Consider the following 14,066-nt stretch of genomic DNA (forward strand, 5'->3'; position numbering starts at 1 on the left):
TAATTAACTTGACTATCTCATTGGCCAGAAGCAGGCCCATACTCTCCATTGAAATCCTGATAAATGTATGTTGAGTTAAAATTGTTTTTATTTTTAAATATTGTATTGTTCTTTTATTGTTCTTGTTGTTGTTGTTGTTTTTGCACTACAAATAAGACATGTGCAGTGTGCATCAGAATTTGTTTGTTTTTGTTTTTTCCAAATGATAATCCGGCCCCTCAACAGTCTGAAGGATTGTGGGCCGGCCCTCGGCTTAAAAAGTTTGGGGACCCCTGGTCTAGCCCTTCAACTGTCTGAGGGACAGTGAACTGGCCCTCAGTTTAAAAAGTTTGGGGACCCCTGATTTAGAATATTGAGGCAGAAAATCCCACAGTATCTGATTTGAACTGGGTTGTCTGAGTCCACACTGGCATATATTCCAGTGCAAAGCAGATATTGTGGGATTTTATTCAGCTGTGTGGAAGGGGCCTGTGTTGAATTGATTGAGATTCTATGACAGGCCTGGGCAAATTTGGGCCCTCTAGGGGTTTTGGACTTCAACTCCCACCATTCCTGACAGCCTCAGGCCCCTTCCTTTTCCCCCTCAGCCGCTTAAGCGGCTGAGGGGGAAAAGGAAAGGGCCTGAGGCTGTCAGGAATGGTGGGAGTTGAAGTCCAAAACCCCTAGAGGGCCCAAATTTGCCCAGGCCTGCTGAAGAGAAATACCTCATTCTGAAATACAAAGCAGTGGGAGGAGAATCCCCCTTTTTCTGTGCCGTGATCTTTCGACACAGCCCTGAGCCCGGGCCCCGCCTCGGCCCCGCTTCCTCTTCGCACAGGGAATCTCTTCTTCTCGTCACCTCCAGCAAGAAAGGAAGGCAGCCCTCCCACGGAGCCCGGCCACTCGTGTCCACCTGAAGCCTTGTTCCAGGCGCTCCCTGGAGCCCGCGCCAAGCCGGCAAGGTAACAAGGAGCTCAGCTTGGGAAGGGGCCCTTCTCTCGGCCCCGCTTACTGCTCGCATTAAGAAGGGTCTTTGGAATCCGCGCCCTTTTTGGAAGGGACAGAAACTTTGCAAGCAGAGCGAAAGGGAAGTTGCGGGCAGGTTGCGACAGCCTCGCTGGTGGTTGGATGTTTGTGAGCGACTCCTGGAAACCCCAAAACGCCCCATGGGGCTGTCTGGGGCAAGGGGCGCTCTGAGGGGGGCTTGGGCAGGTCCTTCCTCTCAAAGGTAGCCCACAGAACTTATCTTTTGTGTGTGCGTGAACTTATGGCAGCCTCATGAATTTCATAGGGTTTTCTCAGGGCCCTTCCACACAACCATATAACCCAGAATGTCAAGGTAGCAAACCCCACACACAATACAGTAGAGTCTCGCTTATCCAACACTCACTTATCCAACGTCCTGGATTATCCAACGCATTTTTGTAGTCAATGTTTTCAGTACATCGTGATATTTTGGTGCTAAATTCATAAATACAGTAGAGTCTCACTTATCCAAGCTAAACGGGCCAGCAGAAGCTTGGATAAGCGAATAACTTGGATAATAAGGAGAGATTAAGGAAAAGCCTATTAAACATTAAATTAGGTTATGATTTTACAAATTAAGCACCAAAACAACATGTTAGACAACAACTTTGACAGAAAAGGTAGTTCAATACACAGTAATGTTACGTTGTAATTACTGTATTTACGAATTTAGCACCAAAATAATAATAATTTATAATAATAATTTTATTCTTGTGTCTCGCCCCATCTCCCCGTAGGGACTCAGGGCGGCTCACATGGGGCCTTGCCCAACATCACAATATAAAAACAAATCAAAACAAATTTACAACAATAAATCAACAATATCAGTAAAACCATCATAAAAACAATCTTGCAAGAAAAAACGTTAAAAACAGATAGATATAAAAAACAAATCTAGGCCAAAGGACGAAAATATCACGATATATTGAAAACATTGACTACAAAAATGGCTTGGATTATCCAGAGGCTTGGATAAGCGAGGCTTGGATAAGCGAGGCTTGGATAAGTGAGACTCTACTGTACAGTAATTATTACATAGCATTACTGCGTATTGAACTACTTTTTCTGTCAAATTTGTTGTATAACATGTTTTGGTGCTTCATTTGTAAAATCATAACCTAATTTAATGTTTAATAGGCTTTTCCTTAATCACTCCTTATTATCCAACATATTCGCTAATCCAACATTCTCCTGGCCCATTTATGTTGGATAAGCGAGACTCTACTGTATCTGAGTTTTCTGTGTCCAGACTGCCATATAACCCAGTTCAAAGCAGATAATGTGGGATTTTATTCAGTTGTGTGGAAGGGGCCTGAGGCATGAGATACTCAGAAGGCCTTCCTCTGAAAGGCCACCCCAAATACTTAGCCTTGTGTGTGTGTGTCTTCAAGTTGCCTGTTGACTTCTGGCAACCCCAAGCCATTTCATAGGTTTTTCTGCCTTGATATTCTGGGATATAGAGCTGTGTGGAAGGGCCCTCAGAGGTGGTTTTCTCAGGTCCTTATTCTTCAATACATCCCTTTGCTTGTGTGTGTGTGTGTGTGTGTGTGTGTTCAAGTTGTCTGTGGTCTTGTGGCAACCATATGGATTTCACATGGATTTCATACTCAACTGTGATTTGGCCAGGTCCTTTGAAGTGAAGCTCAGAGTACTTGGTTCATGTGCATGAGGTTATGAGCCTTCAGGTTGGCGGTCGACTTATGGTGCCCCCATTAACTTCATAGAGTTTTCTGAGGCAAGAGAAACTCAGAGGTGGTTTTGCCAGATCCTTCTTCTGAAATAGTCTATAAAGTCTTGGTGATCATATGTTTATGTACATGAGCCTTCAACTCACCTGTCGACTTATGGCAACTCAATGGATTTCTGATGATTCTCTCAGAGAATGGATATTCAAAGGTAGTTTTGACATGTCCTTCTGAAATACAGTCTACAGTCTACTCTTGTGTGTGTGCATATTTGTATGTATGTGTATGACTCTTCAAATGGCCTGTGGATTTATGGCAACACCATAATTTTTATAGGACTTTCTTAGTAAAAGAAAACTCAGAAACAGCTTTTGCCAGGTAGCTTTATCTGAAATATAGAACACTGCACCTGCTGTTCCTTGGCATTCTCCCATTCATGTACTAACTTAGGTCCCTTCCTCACAACTGTATAAAATCCCACATTATCTGCTTTGAACTGGGTTATATGGCAGTGTGGACTCAGATAACCCAGTTCAAAGCAGATATTGTTGATTATCTGAATTGATATTTATGGTTGTATGGAAGGGCCTGACCTTTTTTTTTTAACATGGTAGTCTGAAAAGATTTTGTATTCTCACTTCTCTTCCAGTAGTTTTACTAGCTCTGCAGAACTTCCTGCCCCAGAAATTTGCAAAAGCTCGTGTGAGCTGTGGCAAAACCCTCTTGCAACACAGAAGAACCACAAAGTTGTCTTCAAGACCAACTGAATTTGAAAAAGGGTTATAAAAAGAATCATGTATAGTATCTGATTATAAAGGAGAATAAAAATGGGCAGCCCCTTTCCTTAAGGGTGTGAAAGAGGTTTCCTTTGTTATGTAGCACCATATTTATTGAATTTAACAGAACAGACATTTTAGTTACCATCATCTCACATACTCCTTCCACAAGCCACTGTGTGACTTTTCACATGCTTTTCTTTAGCAAAGTGTCCTGTGATTATGAGCAGCATGTAGGTAGTGAGTGAATCATGCATTCATTTTCTTTGGAAAAGTACAACATGAAGATAAAGGAAAATAGCTAGTGGTCATGCAAAAAGAACTAGTATCCCGAAACAAAACTTGAAATTCATATCTGGACAGTCAATTCAGATGGTTAATTCAGATGTCACAAAATTATCTTGTACTAGTTTTCCATGTTCTTTGCATTTTTCATTATTTTTCTTGACGAAGAGCTGTGGAGAATGTGGGAGCTTGTACAGCTTTAAATTATTCTTGAATAGGGTTAGTAAAGTAATTGCTCAAATAGGGATTGTAAAGCACATGGATCCAGCATGGTATAGTGGTTTGAATGTTTGACTACCATGTTAATGTCCATGGTTCAATGCTATGAAATCATGGGAGTTGCAGTTTGGTGAGGCACCAATTCCCATGATTCTGTAGCATTTAGTCATGGATGTTAAAGTGGTGTCAAACCGCATCCGTTCTAAAGTGTAGATGCACCCAGTATTTTCCCATGTATCTTATTTGAACTACACTACATTGGGCTTGTTGCTTGTTATTCATATTATAGTGAAAGCATTTCTGGTGGTTGCAAGGTAATTTCCTCAAGTGAGGTCCTGATACATTTTGAAACTGAAGCCTTATTTGAAGGCATCACGTTTTAGTATGGGCCAAGGAATACTGTGTCTATTGTTTTTTATTTTGATATTTCCTAGAAACTAGGCATATTTTGTCCTTATTTTTTATGCTTGCCATTGTTTTTTTTTAAGATCCACCTTTTCCTAACTAATTGTCACACCCACACTGTAAAATCCTAATAATCTTCTACAGGAACTCCAGAGTTACATTTGTAAGAAAAAGAGTCCACTTCTTACTGCTTCTTTTTCTATAAAGGGGTGAGCATTATGTGGCCCCACTATATTGCTTGATTGTCTAGTTAGTATGTATCATAATAAGGGCTGTTCATAATAGGAATTGCGATTCAAAGATATATGGGGGGCCACATTCTCAACCGCTGTTCTCTGGTCATAGTTTCTGCACCTTTTAGAAATTTAAAAACAGGAATGTTAGGGTGCTTCTGGACTGTAGAATTAATGCAATTTGAATCCACTTTAATTTCAATGGCTCAGTGCTATGAAATAATGAAGTTACAGCTTTACAAGGTCTTTAAGCTTTTTCTACCAAAAAGTACTGGCGCCTTACCAAACTATAATTTCAAGAATTCTATAGCATTAAAGTGGTATCAAACTGTATTAATTCTACAGTGAAAATTCATCCTTATTTTTCTTGACACTGAAATGCCATGATGAAGATCATAGCACCTCCTGATTTTAACTTACTGTATAGTTGTACCAAAAGCACCGAGTCTCTGTGCATAAACAGTACATAAACAATAAAGTACATAATGTATGCCGTTTATACCTTAAAGATATGCTCCTTGGCTGAATGGCTACTGGTATTTCTGGGATATTTTCAGAACGTTATCAATTTTGTCTGTTCAGCTACTCTAGGTCACCATCAAATAAGTCACTATTGCTCATAACTGGTCCTGTATATGGAAAAACATAATATGAGCAACTAGACATCTAGATATTTTTCCAATTTTGGGGTGATTCTAAATAGATAGAATTACCCCAGAATCTGGAGGACTTAGGCCCCTTCCACACAGCTGAATAAAATCCCACAATATCTGCTTTGAACTGGGCTATATGGCAGTGTGGACTCAGATAACCCAATTTAAAGCAGATCCTGAGAGCTATTCTGTCTTGATATTCTGGGTTATATGGCTGTGTGGAAAGACCCAGAGATTTTTAAAGAAGGAACTTCTCTAGAAATTTGCAGGGAACTTCCGATGGAGGTCATTCCATTTCTATAGGGTTCACTATTATCCATGGTTTCTTGTTTCCACAGTAAGTTCAGGAACATATCCATTATGGATATGGGGATCACATGTTATGTGCCCCTTTTCCATACTTCCAAAAGGCCCCTCCATACCCAGAATATATCCCAGAATATCAAGGCAGAAAATCCCATAATATCTGCTTTGATTTGTGTCCACACTGCCATACATTCCAGTTCAAAGCAGATAATGTGGGATTTTATTTAGCTGTGTGGGAGAGGCCAAAGTGACCCCACAACACATGTAATACAAAACAACAGTTGCATCAATCATCATTACAATAAGCATTTGAATACTAGTTCATTTCAGAACATAACAGAGCAGTCCAAATAAACAATTCATTTCTGTTATATTAACATCATAAAATGTAAATGCATCATGAAATAGTCAACTGGTAGAATGTATAGACTGTCAAAATCTATGAGAGAGTCAGATATGATAGAACCTTTTGATGCAGTCTCATATCAACTAGAGTAGAGTCTCACTTATCCAACATAAACGGGCCGGCAGAACGTTGGATAAGTGAATATGTTGGATAATAAGGAGGGATCAAGGAAAAGCCTATTAAACATCAAATTAGTTAATGATTTAACAAATTAAGCACCAAAACATCATGTTATACAACAAATTAGACAGAAAAAGTAGTTCAATACACAGTAATGCTATGCTGTAATTACTGTATTTACGAATTTAGCACCAAAATATCATGATGTATTGAAAACATTGACTACAAAAATGCATTGGATAATCCAGAACGTTGGATAAGCTAATGTTGGATAAGTGAGACTCTATTGTAATAGCAGAACCAGTAGTTAGTTCATCAAAAAGGCCACGTGTAGGAAATAGCAATGAGATGGATAGTAAAATAAGCAAATAAATAGAATGTAATTTGGATTTAGGAATGATGAGATCATATACTGTATATATCTTCACATTATTTCTTCTATAGCTCTATACTCAATTGAGAGGGCACAAAATACATCTGGCAGCACTTGGAGACAGGGGCTCTTTGTCCCAGAACATGCAAGAATTATTATAGGTTATAATTAGACACTGTAATTTTTTTTAAAGAAAGACTGAGTGCATTCAGATAGCTTATCCTTAGCCTACAATTTCTCCCTAATAGGTAACATGTATCAAAGGGGTTGTTCATTTGGACATACCCTGTATTTAGATATGTTTTTACCTGCCCAAGCTATACATGGGTGTGCTCTGACAAGGAAAAAAGTGTCATGTAAACTGCCAAACATTTAGTTCTACCATGACTCTGTCTATACTTCAAGTGCATCTACAGTGTAGAATTCATGCAGGTTGACATCACTTTAACTGCCATGGATTAATGCTATGAAGTTTTACAAGATCTGTAGAAATAAAAGGTAAAGGTAAATGTCTCCCCTGACGTTAAGTCCAGTCGTGACCGACTCTGGGGGTTGGTGCTCATCTCCATTTCTAAGCCGAAGAGCCAGCATTGTCCGTAGACACCTCCAAGGTCATGTGGGGTCATGTGGCCAGCATGACTGCATGGAGCGCCATTACCTTCCCGCCGGTGCGGTACCTATTGATCTACTCACATTTTCATGTTTCCAAACTGCTAGGTTAGCAGGAGCTGGGGCTAACAGCGGGCGCTCATTCCACTCCTGGGATTTGGACCTGGGACCTTTTGGTCCGCAAGTTCAGCAGCTCAGCACTTTAACACACTGTGCCACCAGGGGCCCAATAGAAATAGTCTCTGCCAAATAGTCCTGGTGCCTACATTCAAAGATCCCATAGCACTTAGTTAAAGTGGTGTCAGACTGCATTAATTCTACATTGTTGATGCACCCTCAGTCATACACCATTGCACCATCCACTCAAAGTAGTTCTCTAGGCTCTTAGGCAGAATTTTTCCCCATCACTTATTTACCTGATCACCTATTTACCAGTTCCTTTTTAACTTGAGATGTCAGTGTTTTAGTTTGAGACATCCTGCTTGCAAAATATGTATGGTATCCTGATTTCTGTGGCAACTTTAAAACATGTTAGGGTTGTGGAAGTCTCTGCAAGGTGTCTGCCATGTTCTTGTTCATATAGTGTGCCATTTTAGCCAAATACATGCCGAAGGAGAAAAAGTGGCCAAAACGATTGTATTAAATGGCCCAGTGTTGTTATATGAGTAAATTAAGACCGCCTGTATAATAGATTCAGGTACTTCTGTTTATAGTGAAACTAAGATTCAGCAGTGGTTATTAGTTGCCAGTGAATGTCCCTAGTCAACAGATTTCCATCCTGAGAATGCACCACTGCAGTTTACTTCTGTTCTCCCATCAGACATAAGAGGCACCTACAAAGCCTGCATTACAAGATAGATGCATTATCAAGTCATAGTGGAAAAGAAATGGTCATTTGCAAGGTTTGTTTATTTATTTACTTTGTTTAATATCCCACCCTCCTTCCCTCATTGAGGGACTCAGAGCAGCTAACACTTGTCAACAATTTGGTGCCATTCAAACTTAGGACAATACAAAATCAAATTATATGTAACACAAACAATACAATTTCTAACAACTCATATAAAACAACAGTACATAATAGCACATTATTAAAACCAGCTATATTAAAAACCAGCTATATGAAGGAAGGCTCTCACTGGAGCACTGTTGAGAACAGTTAGCTAACCCTTGATCCAGAAAGCTTCGTGAGGGGTGTGGAAGGATCCTCTTTAGCAATTGGAGGAAAAGCTGTAACCTTTTAATAGTTAAACCACCGTTACATGAACTTTTGCATTAGAGAAAAGATAAACATCTTGAAATAAAATTGTGGTGTCTTTGCTTCACACGCTAAGGGTGAGATGGTGGATAGAAGATTTATCTGAAAAGATAGCTTTGTATCTTGAGGAGGTAACTGTTTATTGTCTATCAGCCTGAATTTATAAACAGACACAAAAATCAATCAGAGTTGGAGTAGAAAATATTATAGAATTAACAGTAGCTCTTTAGATAGCTGTACAAATTAAGAGGAAATAATGCTTTAACTCTTTGCTTATTTGCACACTGATAGATGGCAAAGGACTACTACAACAGTTTATGAGCTTGTGGGAAGTCAGGAATGAGGGCAATAGATCCATATTAATCCTCTTCCTGCCTGTGTGCATTCAGCTTGTATGGTTCTGGGCTACAGGCAGTCCCCAATTTATAAACAAGATAGGTTCTATAGGTTTGTTCTTAAGTTTAATTTGTATGTAAATCAGAACAGTACATTTTAAGTGTGATTCCAGATATATCAGTGGTTCTCAACCTTTGGGCCGCCAGGTTTTTTGGAGTCTTCAGCTTCCACAGTTCCTAACAGCTGGTAAGATGACTGGGATTTCTTGGAGTTGAAATCCAAAACACCTGGAGGCCCAGAGGTTGGAAACCACTGAGATAGATAGATATAAAAGCTTTGGATAGCATAGGGTCACCACCCCTGTGGGGTTTGTTTTGCTGTTTGTGCCCTGTTCAGAAGATTTCACCTCACTTTCTGTCCCTATGATCATTAGAATTTGAAGATTTTCGCTTGTTGTGGAAACAAGGATTGGCAATAAAGCTTCAGTGGAGACACCTTTTTTCCATGATAACACTTTCAGGAGTAAATTTCCCTTCAAAAGGGTAGATTTCTTTCACTTCCTGTTGTCTCACCCCCGTTCTTGACTATGAGTCAAGTTGGATGTTTGTAATTTGGGGACTGCCTGTACTATGGGTAAATTGCACAAAGTGGTCCCTGGCCAAAATGGTCCCTGGTCAAAAAAAGATTGGGAACCACTGGGCTAAAGCAAACTGATCAGATCTTCCTCATTAATAACATTTGCCATCTTGACCACACTTTGATGTTCATGGCCACACATCTTCCAGTGTTTAACGTTGACATGTTGAAGGACATGATGTGCCTGTCAGAAAGAAGTACATGTGGTGATTTTAATCCAGTGTCCAGAACACTCTTAACATCCAGCCCCCGATATCAACTCTGACAGGGAGCGCCTGTCCGAGTTTCAGGCAGAGCTTTTTTCAAACTTTCCCTTGAATTACTTGCTCTTACATTTGAATACCAAACAGACTCAAACCTGCTTATTTTCCAAATTAAAGACTAAAAGGAGACTGGACACCATATGCTATGTGATGATCAAAATCTTTTTTCTTTAAAAAGCCCAGTGCATTTTAGTCTCATCATAGGGGCTTTCTTCAGAAATTTCTGAAGTTGCAATATGCAGACTATACAAGAAAATATGTATGTATTAAAAGAAAGGAGGCATTTTAAGAAGGCCACTTTGTGATAAGGTTGAAACAGGTTGGACTTTTTTTTTTAAAAATAGAACGCGTAGCCCTTTTGTTTTTTTACTGTAACTATGTGCTTTCCAGTTCTTTGTTTTGTTACTTTCCAAATTAGAAAACACTGGGTATGTTCAGGGTAGCAACTGGACCCATCTAGATTACAAGCTGTGAGTCTGTCAGTAAATGCATAATAGACCAGTGGGATTGTGTTGATTGTGTAGTTCAGTGTTGTGAAGAAGATTTTCATTAATTCTAATGGAGCCAAAGCCTGTTATGTCAGGCAAGGGTACTGAGAGCTCATACAGTTATACTCATGCTGGGTAATAATAGCATTGTTTTCGCACTTCCTGCTATCTCCCACAGTCTAAATACTCAGGATCTTGACTCCTTGTTTGTTCTTGGTGGATACTTTTGGATCTAGGGTTAGCTGCATGGCATATCTCTCCAACCTCATAGCATGGGCACTAATGGAAAAATACCTTCTGTTCCCCTGCTTCCTACCATGTGATGCAGTGCCAAATTACTGTTGATCTGCCATCTTGCCTTCTACCAAGCTGACAACCGTGTTCCCATCTTACTACTACTTGGTGCAAGAAATCTGTCTCTGTGTTTCCATCCTACTGCTTTACAGCTCCAACGCTGCACATTTCTCCCAACTCTTATTGTGGACTATGGCCCCCACAATGTGAGCCTTGTAGAACAATACCAAGTTCAATTTCAAAATGCTGTTACATGGCATTAATAAACAACACCAAACTAAGTAAGGAAATTGCCATGTTAACAAATTCACCAATTAGAAATATGCATCTGAGCTCATGTTGCCGTTTAGCATGAAGAATAATCTTTGGATAGCTATAAATCCATCCTGCCTGAAGGGAAATTTTTATTTGATTTCATACTAATCAGTTTTGGATGTCAGGAATTACAGTTGCTGATAGCCCATCTGTTTGCTGGTAAGATTCGGAATTTCTGGGGCTTTTTATAGAATGGATGCAGTGAATGCTAAAACAAAGGAAAGAAGACTTATCTCACGTATTTCTCTTACCACTTACTAAATTATAACATTAGCATTTGAGAAGAGTCCTTCTGAGTTCTAAACCAATGAGGTATGATAGGGAAGACTTTACTGTCAGTTTTTTGGTGTATAGAATAGCACTGGACTAACAGTTAAGCTAAAATGCTCGTCTGTTTCCTCTTGTGTTTAAAGTATGATGAATTTTCCCCAGTAATGTGTTATTGGGGTGAAAGAATTCTAAAATGCTCATTGTGTATTCCTCATGAGAAACAATCTGATTGTTTATACTATACTGTTATATAGTTACAAACATCCCACTTCCAAAAAACTCACAGTGAAGAACAGGGGTGAGACAATAGGAAGCGAGAAGGAGAATTCACCCCGGAAAGAGTTATCATGGGGGAAAGATATATATAGCGCTGGAGTTACACTTGTACCTGTTCTGACTTACATAAACATTCAATTTAAGAACAAAGCTACAAATCCTATCTTGTTCATAACTTGGGAATAACTGTATAATGATTCTATAACTGTGTTTAGCTCAATTTGGATAGAAGGGACATTTGTGCAATATGAGATGGAGATCAGACTATTTCCTATAGTGCAAAATATGTGATATTATATTGAAAAAAATTAAAGAAATTAATGCCAAGCTTAGGTGACAGTATATATGGCAGATTTAGAGTGTTTCACAATGTAATACAATTACATTGTGTTACTTCTGCATTAACACAATGGGTCATTGAATTGAGTATCATCAGTTATTGGCACCCTTCAGTAGCTTGAAATGTGAGGCAGGAACAATTTTGCTCATACAGGAATTCAGGATTTACTTAAACAAAAGGATTTGAACTCATCCATGGTGCTGATAAGCAGAAGGCAATGGCCTGCGAGCATTTACTAAATCGCACCATTTGGTTTGCTGTGCAAGGTGTTTACTGGAAGGCTGAGAGGGAGTTGGCAAAAGGATCCCAGCTATTTCCCAATCAGTGTCCTAGACAAAGTGCTATGCATTTTTCTGGTAATTTGGAAGTATTCGTGGATTCTGGCGGAAAGCTTCACCACAGCTGGCAATGGAAAAATGCCACTTCATCTGCAGTCATGCATTCGTTTTTGTTGCTCAAGTGAAACCAGCCTCTTCGAATAGAGCTGCCCAATTGATATTAATCTCATCATTATCTCATAAATATGAACCAGTCTAAATGACATCTTACTAAGCTATATGCCTAAAGGGGCCTTCTTGCTCATTTCTTTCTCTAGCAATTACCATATCTGCTCAGATCACTGATCTCTTCTGTGTGTCAGTAACATACTGCATTGCCATTGTTCATTTAGCATTCGGAGCCTTGTGGGGTGTGCTGGAATATTGCAGACATTTCTCAATTGTATGGATATCAGCCATGAACTCATGACTGGAGCTATTGCTTTCCAGAAGAGAATGGACCATTTTTCTATCTATTAATTCTGAGCTTGGTTAATTTTTCTCCATGATCGACAATGGGTTAAAATACTGAGAGCTAGGGAGAAAAATAATTGGAATTCACTGTGGCAGAATGTGGAATAAACAGTCACTTTTCATCGTTTGTGATGTATTTCTTGCCACATGAACTTAAGGATCCAGTTCTAATTTAGTTTATTTGAAGTTCAAAGGCACTTACTTCCAAAATGGATTTTGGCTTATGTTTATTTTTCAGGGTCTTTGCAATTTAAATTTTTTTTAAACCAACTTGACCACACTTTTTAAATGCCTGGATAACTAATGATGAATATTAATAGTGTGTATATGTGTGTGTCTTAGGCGATCCCTTGTTGTCCGAGTACGATTGTCTTCCAGGTGTAGTGTCCTGGCGGTGGATATGTAGGTGACTGTAGAGCCCTATTCTTGAACTGCATGTTCTTCCACAGTGAGGACATCGGTTTTCTCTTGGCTCATTTTGCCCTTTCGCTCTCCATTCGTGCCTCTTCAAATTCCACAGCATTGCTGGTCACAGCTGCAAGATACTTCACTTCAAATGCAAGATACTTCACTTCGGCAGAAAAAATGGAAATCAAAGATACAGAATGGGGGACGCCTGGCTTGACAGCAGTGTGTGCGAAAAAGACCTTGGAGTCCTCGTGGACAACAAGTTAAACATGAGCCAACAATGTGATGCGGCAGCTAAAAAAGCCAATGGGATTCTGGCCTGCATCAATAGGGGAATAGCGTCTAGATCCAGGGAAGTCATGCTACCCCTCTATTCTGCCTTGGTCAGACCACACCTGGAATACTGTGTCCAATTTTAGGCACCGCAGTTGAAGGGAGATGTTGACAAGCTGGAAAGCGTCCAGAGGAGGGAGACTAAAATGACTAAGGGTCTGGAGAACAAGCCCTATGAGGAGCGGCTTAAAGAGCTGGGCATGTTTAGCCTGCAGAAGAGAAGGCTGCGAGGAGACATTATAGCCATGTACAAATATGTGAGGGGAAGTCATAGAGAGGAGGGAGCAAGCTTGTTTTCTAGCCCTGCAGACTAGGACGCGGAACAATGGCTTCAAACTACAGGAAAGGAGATTCCACCTGAACATCAGGAAGAACTTCCTCACTGTGAGGGCTGTTCGACAGTGGAACTCTCTCCCCCGGGCTGTGGTGGAGGCTCCTTCCTTGGAGGCTTTTAAGCAGAGGCTGGATGGCCATCTGTCGGGGGTGCTTTGAATGCGATTTCCTGCTTCTTAGCGGGGGGTTGGACTAGATGGCCCATGAGGTCGCTTCCAACTCTACTATTCTATGATTCTACAGCTAACCTCCAGCTAGAGCGCTTAAGGGCCAGGGCTTCCCAGTTGTTGGTGTCTATGCCACAGTTTTCAAGGTTAGCATTAAGCCCATCTTTAAATCTCTTTTCCTGTCCACCAACATTACATTTCCCGTTCATGAGTTGGTAGTATAGTCACTTCTTTGAGAGATGGTTATTGGGCATTTGGACAACGTGGCCAGTACAGCGAAGTTGACGGCACAGGAGCATTGCTTCAATGCTGTATATATACAATTCAATGCGGTATATATATATAATTCAATGTATGTATATAGATATATATGTGTGTGTGTGTGTGTGTGTGTGTGTGTGTGTGTGTGTGTATATAGAGTATATGTATACTATATATCGCATGTATAGTATATATGCTGTCAGTTTCTACATACACACACAC

At 40.0% G+C, this 14,066-nt stretch overlaps 1 protein-coding gene across 2 annotated transcripts in view; it reads left to right on the plus strand.

Moving 5' to 3' along the window:
- Window positions 1–741: 741 nt before the first annotated feature.
- The window catches only part of apbb1ip (amyloid beta precursor protein binding family B member 1 interacting protein), a 61,664-nt gene continuing 48,339 nt past the window's right edge, over window positions 742–14,066 (plus strand). The window contains exon 1 of one of the 2 annotated variants that reach the window (XM_008112394.3): window positions 742–941. The gene's annotated coding sequence lies outside the window, so the exon portion shown is untranslated. Of the gene's footprint in view, window positions 942–8,286; window positions 8,465–14,066 lie in introns of those variants that run through there. The other variant, XM_003222058.4, reaches the window with a different exon arrangement.

This window comes from Anolis carolinensis, chromosome 6, assembly GCF_035594765.1.
Source record: "Anolis carolinensis isolate JA03-04 chromosome 6, rAnoCar3.1.pri, whole genome shotgun sequence".
Lineage (NCBI taxonomy): Eukaryota > Metazoa > Chordata > Lepidosauria > Squamata > Dactyloidae > Anolis > Anolis carolinensis.